The sequence below is a fragment of the Buteo buteo genome, chromosome Z, assembly GCF_964188355.1.
Source record: "Buteo buteo chromosome Z, bButBut1.hap1.1, whole genome shotgun sequence".
Classification (NCBI taxonomy): domain Eukaryota; kingdom Metazoa; phylum Chordata; class Aves; order Accipitriformes; family Accipitridae; genus Buteo; species Buteo buteo.
In genome coordinates, this window is record NC_134204.1 from 20,356,033 (window position 1) to 20,369,516 (window position 13,484).

A 13,484-nucleotide genomic window follows, 5' to 3' on the forward strand; every position below is an offset into this window, starting at 1 on the left:
CTGGTGTCTGCTTGTTTTACGCAGCTGGACCCCCAGCCTGCAATTTTTATGATTTGTGTGGCAGTGAAAGGCAAAGAAAGGGGAAAAAAGCAAGAGCACAGGAAAGACAAGGAGAAAGAAGCTTCATTTTTCCCAAGCTGCCCTAGGACTGACCGCAACTCAGCTAGGGCTGATTTGTGGCCATCGAGTAAGCGAACACAAAAGCATCAGGGAAAAGGCACAAAAGGCTCTCCTTAGAGATTGACAGCTTGTTAAGGACCATTATTAATACAAGTTCAACTTAAATGACAGGGTCACCTATATGATGCTGTTTGGGCTCCCTGTCCTGGTCTAATAGCATCTTGCCATATACTTATTCAGAGGGTTTATCTGACAGGTACATAACCCTGAATTAACTAACATTTATCGTCAGTTATCTGAATATATAGACTCTGCAGTAAATCATCACTAAACGAAAGGACACCACACTCATCACTATCCTCCCTCATCTTTAGTGGAAGGAAGAATCACTTGGGTAAGAATCTGCTTTTTGTTTGAAGTTTAAAAGCCACATTTCATTAAGAAAATGAAATCAATTAGTGGCAAGGGACTACATGAGAAGTATTACAGTGGTCTATTATTTAAAGGCATTTTTGCAGACATCTAATATAGCAGCTGTGTCCTGGGGATCCTGCAATCCAGGATGATGACTTGTCTTCTGCAGAACCTGACAAATGGAAGAAGCATTCCTTGTCTCCAAAATAGTAGGACCATGGCTTAAGAGAATTTACCAAAAGAAAATGATATAGTTTAATGTTTGTTGTTAACGGATTCATTACAAATCCCAATCTAATTACGCTTATTTTATTACCTCCTTTTTGTGAAGCACTTTAACGAGACCATTCTGGAGAAGCTTCAATTAAATTAGACATTAGCATTTTGAAATATTATAGATGAAATTTGATGAGCATCTTATACATGGGAGAAGTAAAGAAAAGAAAAATGCATGTTTTCTGAGCAGCATAAACTATTATTTGGTTATCAGAGGCCTCCCTACTGACAATTCCTGTTAAAGAGCAAGATATTAAGTGCTTTTTTTTCCTGCCAGAAACAACTGAAGAAGAATGACTGAAGGAAGCATGCAACTTCAGTGTCTGGTATAGCCAGTCCACAATGCTGCCCTGTTTCCCAGCAGCATCCCAGGAAAGACACATACAGGGAATGGAAAGTTAAGGATAAGGTGATCTAGTCCACCTCCATCGCACTTTTTCCTTTGCTAAGAAGCTGGGCAAAGTCTCTGGCTCCTACACATCAGTACCAGCCATGGACTGCTTACCCTAACCCTCCTGTCCTGGGGTTTTACAGTCTCTCAGATTTTGCATGAAAGACAATCCTTGTTTTGGAAAACCACTTCTTTTGTCCTTCAGAAACCAATACTAATTTCAATAAATAGTAAAAACCGGTGATAGGGTGAAGCCAAAAAAATAAATTAAAAGCTCAGCACATGTAAATTAGCATGAATCTATTGACTTCAGTGGAGCTACACCAGTGTGGACAAACTGAGGTTATCATCACTGTTATCACTGAGGAAATGTCATTGTTTTGGGGAGAAGCTTTATCTGCAACAGCTTATTTTATTAGTTTTTTCCTGCTTAGCCCATAATTCCTTGGCATTTTATTGTCATCTCCTCTGTAATAATCAAACTCTTTCTCTTTTAGGTACTGAAGTTAAGCATCATGTAATCTTAACAGTGGTCAGAGTCAGGGAAGAGGCCACTGGCATCTTGTGACTCTTCCGTGATGTTTGTGCGTTAAAATAAAATCTAAGAAACTAGGGCAATTTGGTTAAGAAAAAAAAGCTTGTGTGAGTTTAAGGCTGCTCAAGGGCAACCTTAATTTATGTGCCAATAAGTTACACAAATATTTTCTCTACTATTCAATTAAGAACAAGTAGTTTCCTTAGCAACGACCACATTACATGGAACTTACCCGAGATCCGAGTTCCAGCAGAGTACTTTCCCTAAGAAAGGAACATACTCATCTATCATGTAAATGTCTAATTTGTACACGGTTTTGAGAGAGAGGGGAGAAAATGGAATTTCCGGCAAATTAACACAGACCTTCTCTTTTACTGGAGTCAGATTCATGCTCTTTTCAGTAGTTTTCTCCTGCTTTTCATTTATATCTCAATGATAACTTGTCTATTAAAGTTGTAAAAAAGTAGGATTGTGAGCTGGGTGTATTAAAAACTGCAAAAGGAGGGCAGGCTGCTGATGAAAAGGATGGTTGGGGGGTCTGGTTTAAAAACAGGAAGGTGGCAGTCTTCTTCCATGCAGAGCCGCTACTGAAAGTGTGCTTTGTGGTTCAGTTATGATCATGGTGATTAGTCCTTTTGTGGGCAAAAGTAAAGGATCTCAGCCTGATTACACATCAAATTGCTATTTCCTTTTAAACTATCACCTTTCTCAGTGCTGCAATTACTCTGCCCCATAACCCTTGCCAGCCTCCTGGCTCTTTGCATGCAGGTCCCTTCGGAGACATGTGGGCAGCACATACCTGGGAGTGAGCTGGGGATCTGTGTGGCTGTCACTATGTGCTATGCTAGTAGCCTTCTCACCCTCCTGAGGTGAGGGTATTCCCCAAAACGAACAGAAAAGCTGCAGTTGGAGCCAAGCCTAAACATCATCTCTGGGTGTGGAAACATGCAGCTCTGTAGCAGGGCAGAAGAGCCTGTCCCACCTTCACCTCAGAGGGAATGCCTTGTTCCCTTTCCATATCCTCCTGCTCTCTGATTGCTAACTGCAAGAAAAAAATTTTGGTAAAGGCTGAGACCGGCTTCTCCAGGAAAGTCCTGGCTCTGCTCTCCCGGTTGCAGAATGCTGCCATGGAAAATGGATTTGGCGTTGTCAGATTTAATCTCCAAGGGAATGTTTCTGCAAAGCTGGAATTAAATCTGTCCCACTGCTTTCGTCCTGTGGCTTACATTCAAGCCATAAGTCAATTTCAGTTTTTTAAGATGTTCTACAGCTTTCCCCCCCATTCCTGTGCCTATCAACAGCATGAAGCTGGAATTCATTCCTTTGCTCTTGAAAAAAGACTTTCATTAGCCACTCTTCAAACTTTTACACTCTTTGAAATGACAGGTACTCCTTGTATTTGAAGATTGCTCATGGGAAGACAGGATCGTTTCCATACCCTCTGTATTAGTGGGAATATTGCTACAGAGTTCAAAGGTGGCAGAACGCTGCACTGTCTGTGCCTATTTGACTTTCTTCCCATATGTCTATTTGCTTTAGTTCAATTAATAAAAAACCTAAAAGAATCAGATTTGATCATATCTTTTATACTTTGCACACCCTTGCTCACGTAGGATTATTTGATAGATGACTTATGGTACCACTTTTCCTATTGAACTGTGTTCTGCTCTGAAGGAACAGCATTTCTGAGCAGATTTGTAAAATTTTTTCTTGCAGTCAGCAATCAGATTAGTTATTTCCTTTTTACAAGCTCCTGAGGTACCAAAACCCAGAGATAATATGTAGTTACACTGCTCCAATTCCAGGTCAGTGTGAAGGTGTGATTGTGATGAAATACATGTTTCTTCTTACCTGATAAAATGTACAGGGTTGGCTATTTGGTGGCTAACATTAAGATTTATGGACTCTGTCATAATTTATTTCCTTTAAGTGCCTGAGCACTGTAAATGATGTGATAGATAAACACATTCTCATCATGTAGTGGCCTATCTAGTTCTGCTCCGTTCCCTCCCAGCATTTAACTGCACCTGTCCTTCAGTCAGCCTATCTCTCCCTTAATTACATTCTGTAACATATGAATTTTTCTAGCTGCTTTGGAGGCTGGGAAATAAAAAGTCACTGCAAAGTCACCTCATCTGTAAGCAGAAAAGCACAGGGTGAGACAGGAAACACAGGTCACTGCCTGTTGCTGTGTGTGCAGACAAGGTCTGATTTTTCTTTTGTCCAGTGGGAGCTGACACATTTTTGCTAACTTTGGGGTATTTTTTCCTTGCCCTGCTAACTCTAGTGAGAAGCTGCTGCAAACTGGGATTTCGCTAGCTCAGGAGGTGTGTGAATACTTCCCTCATTTTCTGGGGATGAAGTAAAGGCAGCGCAGGATTAGTATGGTGACTCGCAATTAGCCTATTTCCTTGAATGTGCAAGAGTGTGTAAATATCTTGCTGTTTGGTTTTTTCAGTACTGTAATGGTGCTAAGTTACCTGGTCTATTCATCAAATACTGTGCTGTGATGCTATGCCAACAAGAAATAACTTCTAAGACACATTTTAAAATAGATACTAAATATTGCCCTTCCTCCTTCTGGTTAAATTGTTTGACAGCATCACTGGGAACTCATAAAAAAACTGCTTTGTCTCTTCAATTCCTAAACTCATCATAACCTTCCATGGAGCTCTGAGCCATTCAGCCATGCCATTCTCATAAATCTGGACATATTTTTTAATTAAAATCACTCTGACATACTGTAGATTCTCCTTCCTTCAGGTCATATAATACTCCAGGCCACAACACTGAACATATTGAGCAATATCCTAGAAAATGCTTTCCATATCCCTTTCATACACTATCTATTTTTAAAAGGAAAAGTTATGGTTGGGCAGCAAAAAGATGTGACAGAAACCATTGCTGTGTGTAATGAGGTCACTAAAATGGCACGCACACAAAATAAAAATCCTTTGACCTTGCCCATCAAAGAAACCATAATTTAAATGTTTGGGGAGATGAACTGAAGTACTTTCTTAATGTCAGTATTTTCTTAAATGCCAGAACACACCTATATGTCTTTTGATATAGGCAGTGCAAAGTCTGCTCACTTCTGGTCAAATTAAATGCAGCTAGGCCAGTGTCTCTAATGGTATTCAGAGACAGTGGACAACAGACCAACACATCCAGGCATGTAATAAGATTCAGTTATGATAGAATCATAGAATGGTTTGGGTTGGAAGGGACCTTAAAGATCATCTAGTTCCAAGCCCCCTGCCACGGGCAGGGACACCTTCCACTAGACCAGGTTGCTCAAAGCCCCATCCAACCTGGCCTTGAACACTTCCAGGGATGGGGCAGCCGCAGCTTCTCTGGGCGACCTCTTCCAGTGCCTCGCCACCCTCACAGTAAAGAACTTCTTCCTTACAGCTAATCTAAACCTACCCTCTTTCAGTTTAAAGCCATTATGCCTTGTCCTATCACTGCATCCTCTTGTAAAAAGTCCCTCTCTGGCTTTCCTGTAGGCTCCCTTTAGGTACAGGAAGGCTGCTGTAAGGTCTTTCTGGAGCCTTCTCTTCTGAAGCTGAACAACCCCAACTCTCTCAGCCTGTCCTCCTAGGGGAGGTGCTCCAGCCCCCTGATCATCTTCATGGCCCTCCTCTGGACCCACTTGAGCAGGTCCATGTCTTTCTTATGTTGGGGGCCTCAGGACTGAATGCAGTACTCCAGGTGGGGTCTCATGAGAGCGGAGTAGAGGGGCAGAATCACCTCCATCGACCTACTGGTCACGCTTCTTTTGATACAGCCCAGGATGCAATTGGCTTTCTGGCTGCAAGCACACATTGCTGGCCCACATTCAGTTTTTCATCAAGTCCTTCTCCTCAGAGCTGGTCTCAATCCACTCATTGTCCAGCCTGTATTTGTGCTTGGGATTGCCCCAACCCATGTGCAGGGCCTTGCACTTGGCCTTGTTGAACCTCTCAAGCCTGTCAAGGTCCCTCTGGATGGCATCCCTTCCCTCCAGCATGTCAGCCACACCACACAGCTTGGTGTCATTGGCAAACTTGCTGAGAGTGCACTCAATCCCACTGCCCATGTCGCCAACAAATGTTAATGCCGGTCCCAATACCAACCCCTGAGCAATGCCACTTGTCACTGCTCTCCACTCAGACATAGAGTGCTGGAGAGCTAAACCCCCATATGGACACAGTGAAAACAAACACTCCTCTGTGAACTTCATCAAAATACAAGATTTTATTCGAATCACAGCAAAAGAATAATTTACAACCTTTTTCACCTTGGTTTATGATGCCATTCCTACTAAAAGCTTGAAGTTAGGAAGAATGTAAAGGATGAGAGAGCATAAGATAGCTCTGTAAAGAGCTAGGAGTCACATATGAAAATTGCTATTTAAAAGATGACCTTCCAGCTCTGATCCTGAATCCTCTGCTACCAGTGGGAGTCTCTCCTTTATTTTGAAGAACCCCCTTGAACTGTTAAAATGCTAGAGCATTTCAAAAGACATGTGCCACAAGCACAAAAGGAGTCTTTGCCATTAATAATTTTCTCTTAAACTTCATTTTCTGAGGAAGGGAAGTAGTGTGTAATTATTTATTTTGCTGATAAATTAAATAGGTGACTTAATATACTTGTTGTGCCTGCATTAATTATTCAGCTGTCTAATACACTGCTTCTCTTTATTTTCAAGACAGCTTACTGTGCCAATTCTTTTTGATGTGGTCTTCATGAGTACAGAAAGCCCATACAGCAACTCACAACTTGATCTACTGGTTGTAAATGGAAACTTTTTGGAACAAGTTCCGTGAACCTTACAATGACTGCATTGATCATATTATTGAGACAGGAGTCTGCTCTTTTACATTGACAGAAATAATGGGAAAGTGGTGCGTAGGTAAGAAGTTACATGCAGAAAAGTAGAGACAGATGAGCTTTTTGCCCTATTCTCTTCAGGAGCAAGGCACAGCTATTTCCTTCATACAAATAACACAGCAAATGCATCCCCCAGTCACTTCAGTGCCACCCTATTGCATTTTTCGTTGCAGTGGCAATGATGTAACTGAGAGCTGGGTTTGGTACAATGTGCTTTGTTCAGCCATCTGCCAAATTTAATGAAGTGATAGGGATTCTTTTAAGCTGGATTTGGCCTGCATCGTATGATTAAATGGGGGAAGTGCCCCTATTATGTGTTAGATGTGCTTTTGAGTAAAGGTTAGTTTTGCTTGGTTGGCTGAATTCAGGGTACTTTGCCTTTCTGACTCCATCAGATCCAATAAAAAATTTCAGAATTATTTTCTGCCCCTTTCATTTTGATGGCTATCTTTCATTTTGATGGCAAGAAGCCAAATTCCCTGCATGTCTCACTAACCTTTACTTAATGTCCTTTATCTTTTGACTTGTCCTGATTTTTATCATTTTGAATTGGTGTCTTTTGATTTCGTGAGAAAGACCATTTGCTCCAGAAACCAACAGACTGCATGAAGATCTATGCCTCTGCTAGCCACCTGGAACCAGTAGAAACAGGTTTCTTACTGGAATTTCCTCTTGCATTAGGCAAGTCAATACATTTAATCTGGATGCTGTTGCTCCAGAGGCTTGTGGAGGCAAAGGTACAATATTAACAATTTCTTCCACTTTTGGGTGACAGCTCAGAACTTCCCCAGGGCAGAAAACCTTTGGTATTTTAGCAATACTGGGAGGAGAGTGTGGTGGAGGAAAACCTCAGCCACTAGGAAGAACATATTGTATTGTGTTATTATGATGATAGGGTCTGAAATCCTCAGCTGAGATCATAGCCCTGTTTTGGTAGGCATTGTAGAAACACCAAGAGATACAACCTTCAGGTGCTCACTATCTGACCAGGAGAGGCATGGATACCAAGTGGATGTAGATTCAAATTCAGATTCAGTTTCATGCCAGAAACATGGCATAGACACAGCTGGAAAAGATGAATATTTTTGTTGGCGTCACATGGAAGCCTCTGACAGAGTGAGGAGCTTTTCTTGGGTATCCAGACTTCCAGTCTGTTGCATGGATCAGAAGAAAGTCCTCGCTGCTGTGGTGATGCTGGCACCACTGTCCACAGGTGGACAGGCTGGTGGGAAGCCCTGCAACACCACCTGTGCCAAGCAAAGCAGGTCACACTGGAAGCTTGGTTTGCAGGCACATTTTATTACTTGGGGAAGGGACTGGGGGACATTTTAACCAGGGGAGGACGCACTGACGAGCACTGGTCATCAGGTTCATGACAAATTTTGCTTGCACAATACGGGAGTGCAACCGCTATGACATGACTTCAGTGGAGTGGAAACACTGCCATGCAATGCTGCTTGTTTTCGGTTATGCAGTTGGTATGATTTGGTCTTTCATTGCATTGTGGGGGCTCAGTGTCTGAACCATGTTGTGCTGTTCTAGCTGCTGCTGCTGCTGCTGCTAGCAGGCACTTTGCTTCCCTGGCCTACATCTTGCCCAGAGCTGCACAGAGAAGCCTCAGACTTGGTGGATTAGATACAGTGTTTTTTCTGTTATTCAGGATGGTGGAAACAGTGATCTTAGAGGGTGTTTCCCTTTCTTACGTGACAGTTTTGGCATAAACTTTTCTCAAACTTGACAGGCATAAGGGCTTTGCAGCTGGGTTTGTCACTGTCCTCCCTGTAAATACAGTTTCCTCTGGAGAAAGGACAGCACTGGGTGGCATTGGTATTTCCCAGGCTAATGACAAAGCGGCAACATCACCAGTGCCATAAGAGGTAACATTTGAGAAGGAATCGGTAGCTAACAGCCAAGGCAGGTTAAGTGAGGATAGCTTGGTGCTGAGCTGGTGCTCTGCAAAATGGCATCTCTGCTTTGCATTGGGAGCTCCAGCTGGAAGAGGCAGCCAAGCCCACAGAACACATGGGCAGGGACAGAGGCTCGTGAGCTGCCTCCTGGTGAGCCAGTTCAGGCCTGGAAGCAGTGCAGTCACCCCTCAAGGCTGTTATCAGTAACGAGTCCCATGGGCAGGCAGCACAGTGCTTCACAGATGCTGCTATGGCACTTCCAGGCTTGAGACGATATGCCATGCAGAAGTTTGCCATCCCTCGCCTCCCAGCCCTGCAGGCTCCCAGAAACGTCTGCAGGATGCTCCGTGGCACAAAGCAGGTGGGTTTTGGGTGTCCCAAGTCTGGTAGCATGCAGCTACCAGATGGGCAGCTATTGTGTGAACCCAGCAAGCACAGGTATTACTCTGTGCTATTTACACAAAGGAAATAACCAACATTCTTTTAAAATTAAATATAGGAAGTGAGATTTCTGAATCAAAACAAGATAATTTTACAGTGCCTGCCAGATTTTGCATGTCCTAATAATGACAGACTGAGCACCTCAGATAACTCTTGAGGAGGGGACCAGATACAAATTTACAAATGAATTTACCAGTCAGACGCAGGTAGTTACCATACAGATAATCCCTGTTCCCTTTCCCCCTCCATAGCACGAGAAGTCTGTACATTCAGGTACAGGACAATGCCCTGTCTTTGACTGCTCAATCCTATACATTGGCAAGACATGAAACACTACAGAAACCGTAAGGGTCATGACTTATAGCAGAACGGCACTTTCACCATGTGACTGACATAGAAGGAGAGACACAGGGCTCAGATCTTTCTTCCTTAGCGTCAGGGGTGTGCCTCCCTATAAAAGCAGCCACTGAGAGAAATTGCAGTGTATGGTCAGGACAGGCTGAATCACACCCATAATTTTTTCACTTGGTAGGCGAAGGAAATGATGGTTTCAAAAAAACAAGGGTCAGTGCGTGCCTCTGCAATATGATTCTTCCACTGGCAAAAGAGTACTTTCACCTTCACCTCTCCCTATCATTTTGTGTAACTGCACTTATATGGATGCATTCTGGGCAAACTGTCCTACGCCAGTGCGGTCGGAAGGATGATGCATCCCCTGGGGGTTGTGCCTGGGGAGTGGCATGGAGAAGGCAGAGCATTCTGGGGTGCCCTGGGCTGCAGTGGGAAGGAAAGGGGACTGGCAAAACTGATGATGCAGGCACTGGTAGGGGGCCTTGCCCACACACACACAAAAGGGGTTATACTGGGCTGGTTACAGGGAGACAGCCATATGCCAGCCAAGACTCCTGGCAAGGATGAAACATAGTGAGCTGTCATGATTAATAATAGAGTTTAATCCTACACTGTGAGGCATAAAATATATTCAGAGCCCGCCACGTTACTGATGCGCTAGAAACTCATGGCAAGGATGTGCACAGAATTGCCAGATAGCGGCAGACTGGGAGAAGCATAAACATTTCAGCATGCTGCTTCCTGTGATGCAGGGCTTGAAAGCTGTTCTGCTTTCGGATCCAGCTTCTTGCATCTCCCAAACGCAATGCCCACAAGCACATGGTGACAGACCTATGGGGCTCAGCAGTTGCACTGCTGCGGTCATCCTGGTCCTATCATGGCAGGCAAACCCTAAGAGTTTGAGGGGCTGAGGTTCATACACAGCTGATGTGCATTGTGGGATGTAAAACTCCGTAAAATCCTTTTCCTTATTTTAGCTGTTATCTTTTCTCTTGATCTGTTACAATAACATTGGAGCATCTTAAAGCCTTGCAACCTGTCCAACGCCACAGCATGTCTTCCACCAATTGGTGTAGTCTTAAACTGGAAAAACTACAGAGAAAGTAAGAAAGAAACATGCTGTAACAGTGAATTGAATTGAAGTCTTTGAGGCCTAGGTTAGTGAATCAGAAACTAGTTTTTGCACCCAAAAAATGCTAATTTTGCTGCATTCTGCTTTCACAGCTCTCTCCTGAGGATGGCCCCATACTGCACACAGATAGGACCCAAAAGAAAGGAAAATAGCTGCAAAATCTTACTGTGAACTCAGCCACATAGGGACTGATGAATTTCTGTGAAATCTCTCTGAAACCAATTTTAACCAAGACATTCCTGAATATCTGTCAGCTAAATATTTTCCAGTTGATATTACACTCCAAAGTATAAGCTTTACCACACACAACCCGGACTTATTAACACATTTATTGTTCCATTTACCCATTCCCTTCTTTACTGCTAATTGAATACACTTCCATTCATGTTTTCCAAATAAAAAAATGTTTGTGCTTGGGTCTACTACAAATATTATAATCCCAGACTCCAGAAATGGGTGTGTGTTAGTTTAGATTGTCTCTGAATTCAGGTATCCTGACCACAGGTGTATACTGATGCTGGCAGTAAGTGAGCTATAAGAATTTTTGCTTTTGATACTGTAGTCTTTTTACTGTGTAGTGAGTAGCCCATAAGCATTTGAGTTGTAATGAGTTTCTCTAAAAACACTTAGACAGTTGTCTAAAATAATCTTTGCTGTTAGCTGGAGAACTTTGGGAGGAGGTTGTAGCATATTTCATTCATATAGCGAAACTTCCTAAAAAGCAAACTTCTCTCAGAAGAATTCTTGTGACAGCTTGCAGCCACATCCATGCTGCATAAAATAAGATGCAGAAGCGGGGAGTTTAATGGGGAAAAGAAAAACTCTGGGGAAGTCTCCCCGATGAGTTGATTATATCTAGCTATAAACTCATACTGCTGCTGATTCTTTTTGTTTTCTTGTTTAAATGTGTAACCATTAGTTATTGCATAAAAATAAGGTACTTCATCCACCTTGTAATTCATTAGAATGCATAAGAAAAGACAAAATCCTTTGGCATTGATATAGTTTAGCACATAAACACACAGTACAGGGATTTTCCCTATCCCAAGAACTAGCAGTAAAACTGCCTATTTTCTCTTTTGAAGTCCTATATATTTGTGATATTTTGAGTATAACATTATAGAAAACATCTTTTATAATGTGCATTCTTGTGAAAGGGTTGTATACATACACTGCAGTCTCTTCGGAGGAAACGTTTCCTTTACAAGCAGTCACATTTTAGTTGTGAATATTTCCAGTTATTTTTATTTTTAAACCATGATCAGATGTTTCAGGCTACATTAAAGGGGGAACATTGTAAACAATTCCAGTTTAGGGCAAGAGGAATACAAACCAAGGTATGAGTACAAAGCATTTAGGGGGTTTGTTTCATTCCTACATTGTTAATTTAATTTAAAATTTGTTTCTACTAATTTTAGACATATCTGAAACTAAGTTTCAGCCCAGAGCATTTTTCACAAGGAAAAGATCAGTGCTTACAGTGGAAATGCTGAACAGGCACCTCTAAGCGTCACTCAGAGAGAAAGGACCATGTATGGGGAAGGTGGGGGATGCAGGAAAACACAGCTCCCTGCCATGCTTTTGGGATTTTCTCAGTCTCAGGTTTTTGTATCAGGGATAATCCCTTGGAGTGCTGCAAAAATTGGTTACTGATGGTGAAATTTCCATGACTGCTTAGAGGGGTTGCATGCTTCAGTCCCACTGACTGTAATACAAATTAGACATTTAAATCCTTGAAGTGCTTTTGAGAAACCGATACTGAAATGTGCTCAAAGGTTACAAGTTCAACTCAAGGCTGCTTTGCAAGTACTGGGAAAGCACAGTTCGGGCGACCGCCACTGGCAATTTCGTGAGTAATATCCTGAACATTCTCACTCATTTCAGCAGTCCCCCCTGTGTCGTAACAAAGACCTTGCAGCTTCCTGATGAAGACCGATGTGCGCTCTGTGCCATCTTCTGTGGGGTCTGATGCCACATTTCCCATCCTGAGCTTTTCGCCAGAAAGAACCAAGTGTGAAATTCAGAGAGGCTTATCAAACTCTGTGGGTGGCACTAAGGACTGCAACCTAAATCCCTGCCACACAGACAGGTTGAGAAAGGGAGCAGCTGACTGTAACCTTTTGAACTTTCTGAGAAAGTCAAGTATTGCCTCACAGCCTAATGTTTCTGTTTGTCCCCTTGGTAGCTGTTTATATTCTTCTCTATGGAAAAAGCAAGATGTTTGAATCTTGGGGACTTTTTATATGTGCTTCTGAGTTGCCACAGTGCACAAATAAACTGTGTAGGTGCTTTGTGATCAGAATAATCTCACATGATCAGTCATACATTGTTCTCTTGTCAACAGCAGCCATCTAGGACCAGCCTTGTGTCCTGGACTGAATCCAGAATAAACAAGCACCCTGATGGAAATGCTCCATAAACACCCAGAATCTGGAGACATTCTTAACTTGCAGGATGCCAAGGTTTTTTTTCTGGGAAGAAAAAAACTATTATATTCAACATAAGGCCACTTTATTGGATGAAAGATTTAGATATGGAAAATTTCAAGCAAATTTATGAAGAAAGTTTGAGAGTTGTGTGCAGGTGTCTAAAAACCATTTTTTAAACGCCATTCTTTTCTATATACTGGGTAGGATATACATAAGAGCAAATCTCTGGTAGCATAAATGAGAAAGTATACTGAAGCTAATGACATGACTACTCATTTGCATCCTTAGATGTTATGGTCCCCTCGTATTGCTCATAGGCCTATGGAAATTTATGATTTTAGCATTATACTCTCTCCCTCCCAGTTCTTGGAAGGCCTATAGCTACTTGTCCCATACAGCCAGGTCACAACATCCCTCTTCACTTCAGGCACATTTGTAGTGGATAAAGATGAAACTGTTTATCTGGCAGTTGTCCTTCAACAGACTGTTTTTCCATATGAAATTATCCATAAACAAATTTCAGTTTCAATTTAAAAAACAAATGGATCCCAGACCAGAGTCAAACATCACCTACTCTGGGATCCATAACATTAATACGATTGTGGGACCCCTACCT